This window comes from Haliaeetus leucocephalus, unplaced genomic scaffold, assembly GCF_000737465.1.
Source record: "Haliaeetus leucocephalus isolate CR32 unplaced genomic scaffold, Haliaeetus_leucocephalus-4.0 Scaffold93, whole genome shotgun sequence".
In the NCBI taxonomy this organism is placed as follows: Eukaryota; Metazoa; Chordata; class Aves; order Accipitriformes; family Accipitridae; genus Haliaeetus; species Haliaeetus leucocephalus.
Genome location: NW_010972529.1, coordinates 28,272 through 31,815, shown reverse-complemented (window position 1 = coordinate 31,815; position 3,544 = coordinate 28,272).

Here is a 3,544-nt window from a genome sequence, read left to right as displayed (position 1 = left end):
TGAATAATCTATGCTATATGGCCATGACAGACATGAAAGCAGTTACAAGACTGCAACAAGACAGACATGAGCAAAAATTTTCTAATGATGAAAACAGAAAAAGTATAGGAGATATTGCCTGAGAAGTGGCTTATTAAAAAAAAACCAAAACAAACAACTAAACCCAAATGTCCATTAGGAAGGGGGTAGGTACAGCTGATCCTGCCTTGGGGCTGTACAATGGACCACCGTACTCCCTAAGGTCCTTCCTTCCTGAACCTATGTTTTGATGCTTTTTAAACAAGATGAAATACTGTATTTGCTTCTTTTATCCTGTTCCAGAGTTGACATGAGAAGAAACAAGCAAATTATTTTTCCTTTGTCTGTCAGCCAACTGAAATAAATTCAGTGGAGCCTGCATGGCTTAGCTTCCTCCACCACACATATGTTTTAGTATTGACATTGATGACCACAGGAGCACACATTGTCTTCACTTCTCTTTGGTTGCCTGCGTACTAGAGATAGAGCTTCTCTTCTAGCAGATTGTATCACCACCAGTTTCTGCTTCTTTCTTCTACAATATCAGTGAGGAAGTTGCATTCAAACTTACATTTGTCAGGTTACTAAATATTTCTACAAGCAATAAACTAGTAAGCTGGTTGTAGTTCATAACCTAGACTGCAAAATGGTTACAGTGAAGTGTGGGTTACATAAATAACTTGCCATAAAAATGTTTCCCTATAAATTGCCTGAGCACAAGATAACAAATTATCACAGAATAAATCTGACTCAAGGTCAGAAATGCCCTGCAACAATATATCCCCCTAAGCATCATCTTATATCCATGCATTTATCTTCTACAGGCTCAACCATAATAGGCTCAACTCACTTACTTCACTAAGAGCTCACTCTTGATGTACAGAATGGATTTTTTTTTTTTTTTCCTGGCAAGGCTTTCATAGCTGAGCATACTTTATCATGAGCAGCTCTGCCTAATAGATGTTTTTAACCAAACTCATCATTTTAGTATCACAGTACCCTTTATCTTGCAAGAATACATTTTGCATAATCCCTGCAGCCAATTCCTAGCTTTAAAGGGCATAGTTTTCCTCCCACTAAGATTGGAAAAAAATGTCGTAAGTACATCTCTCAGCTTTTAGCACTTTATGACTGTGCTAGCCAAGAGCTGGCAGTCACATACTCTCAGCCACCAGAATTTTCAGTTGTCCAAAGCCTTCACCTCATCACACAACAAGGGCTGCCACCACAGCCCATAACCTTGGGCTCCCTGCCTTGGTTTCAAGAGTGTGTGGGAAGCTGAGAGGGGCCCTATGAACCACTCTGACAGCAGCAGCCTGCTCCTACTCACGCTTCTTCCAGGTGTTGCTCAGATCTCTGCAGCAACAGGCTGCAGGCACAGAAGCAGCATGCTTCTTATAGGTGTCTGTGTAAGTGTTCTTCTAAATGCGTGTGCGTCAGAAAATATGGCGCTTCCAGGAAACAATGAACTTTGTGTGCTTATGCTGTACACACGATCTGCACACGTACAGCGAATCCAGCACCCCTGGGAAAGGGTGAAGCGACCCTTGTGGGGCAGGTCTGCTGCTTATATGCAATAACGCCCATCTTCTGATGGGAAAGAGCTGTCTAGTATTGGCTCCGTTTGACCCCGTAAGATGATGGGTGTCTTCCTCAGCTGGAGAAGCATAGCATCAGTGATGCACTAAGTGAAGGCCTGTTTGTGTCAGCCATTAACACTGTGGACATAACAATACATCATTTGGGTTCCTTCTCAAGGAGACTGCCATCTGGGAGAGCCCTAGTTGTTGTTAGGAGTGTGGCCAGTCAAGAACCATATTAGAAAACTACCAAAGAATTATTCACAGCAGACTAACAGGAACATGACTGCCACTGGAAAGGCTTGTCTCCTGAAAATGGCATTCCTAATATTTATGAGCTAATAAATGGTTGTCATTTCACTCCATTTATCAGAGAGCACTGACAGTATCATAGCTATGCTGAATGTTGCTTTGAAATCCTCTTGTTAAGATTTTAAAGGTACTTCAGCAATACTAATATACTGACTTCTTTTTCTTTACAACTTCAGAAAAAGGATAAATAACAGCCTTTGTCTTAAAGAGCAATCAGTTTACACAAACTCACACAGGAAGTTGTGGTGAAGCTGACAATGTTTCACAGATTATGTCCTACTTTGTTACTTTCATCACAACAAGCTTTCTCCTCACTCGTCTACTGACTACGCCATACGATGATCACGATAGATATGATGGCCCACACTGAGTGGTACTTAATAGCCTATTACTCACTCAGTTGTTACACAATAAATACACTTCTGTATTACATATTTATTGCATTGCATATTTATTGCTCAAAAGAAATTAATAATAGAAACCAGAAAATAAAACTACACTGATTGTTTAAACACTTCATAAAGTATTTTTTCTTTAAAGAAACTGTGCTAGGTACAGGCACCTGTAGCATACTAGATAACGTTAGACACCACGCATTTCAGAGGACATGGTTAGCCACAACCTCTCGTCCACAGCCTTAACTGTAATGGTATCAGCCTCTTTTCAATCATCAGTTTTTTTGATAGGACAGGTTTTCAGCTTTTACATCCCTGAGTTGGCTAATGCAGCATATACATTCATTCATTTAAAGGAATCAATAGCATTTGCATTTCATAAGTACAGTTAGATACTAATGGTACTGGCTTTTAACAAGCCTAGGCTTAGTAGACATGCTCAGTGTACGTGTAGCACCTCATAGCAGAAGAGGCATCGACAACAGTTAGGAACGCTTTTATCCCAAAGTATGGCTGGACGGATTGTTACCTCCTTAAGCAACAAAAATGTAATGTTTATAACACATAGGATGTAGGGGGCACAGACCTTTGCCTACCAGAGTTTCAAATCTTTAATACATAAACCCAGAACTTCTGTCTACAAAAAGCGAGCTGGGTCCAAGACCCACTTCAAGGACTGTAGCGTGCATGCGGCATTCGGTACTGCAGCATTTGTTCAAATATTGAAGAACCAGGGCAGACTGCACAGATTTCCCCCCAGACAAATGCCCTAACTATTGAATGAGAGGAATTATGGTCCCTCCCTGTGACTCAATGCATCGTGTGGTTTAGTGGCTTTTAGTTTTATTTTTGATCAAACAGAATGGGTCATTTTTCGCATGAGCTGCGTGAACGGGCTCTCTTGACATGTGTGGGCTGGGATGGAACAGCGGTGACCAACGAGGGCAGAACAAAGGGAGGAAACCCGAGTGCTGCCAAGACGGCACCTGAGAGCTGCACAGCCGCCGACCCCCACCCCGCAGGGCAGCGGTCCCGGCGGGCCTGCGACAACCAGACCACCAAGCACCCGCCCGGCCAGTACCAGGCCGCCAGCCCACGCCGGCAACAAGCCCGGCTCGCGTTCCTTGGTCCGCACCCAGCCACACGGCGGCCGCTGCTGCGCGCAGGTCAGAATACCGAGGGATGCCTACACCCGACCAAGCGGCCCTCCGAGGGAGGCTCCTCGCACCCCCCGGGAGC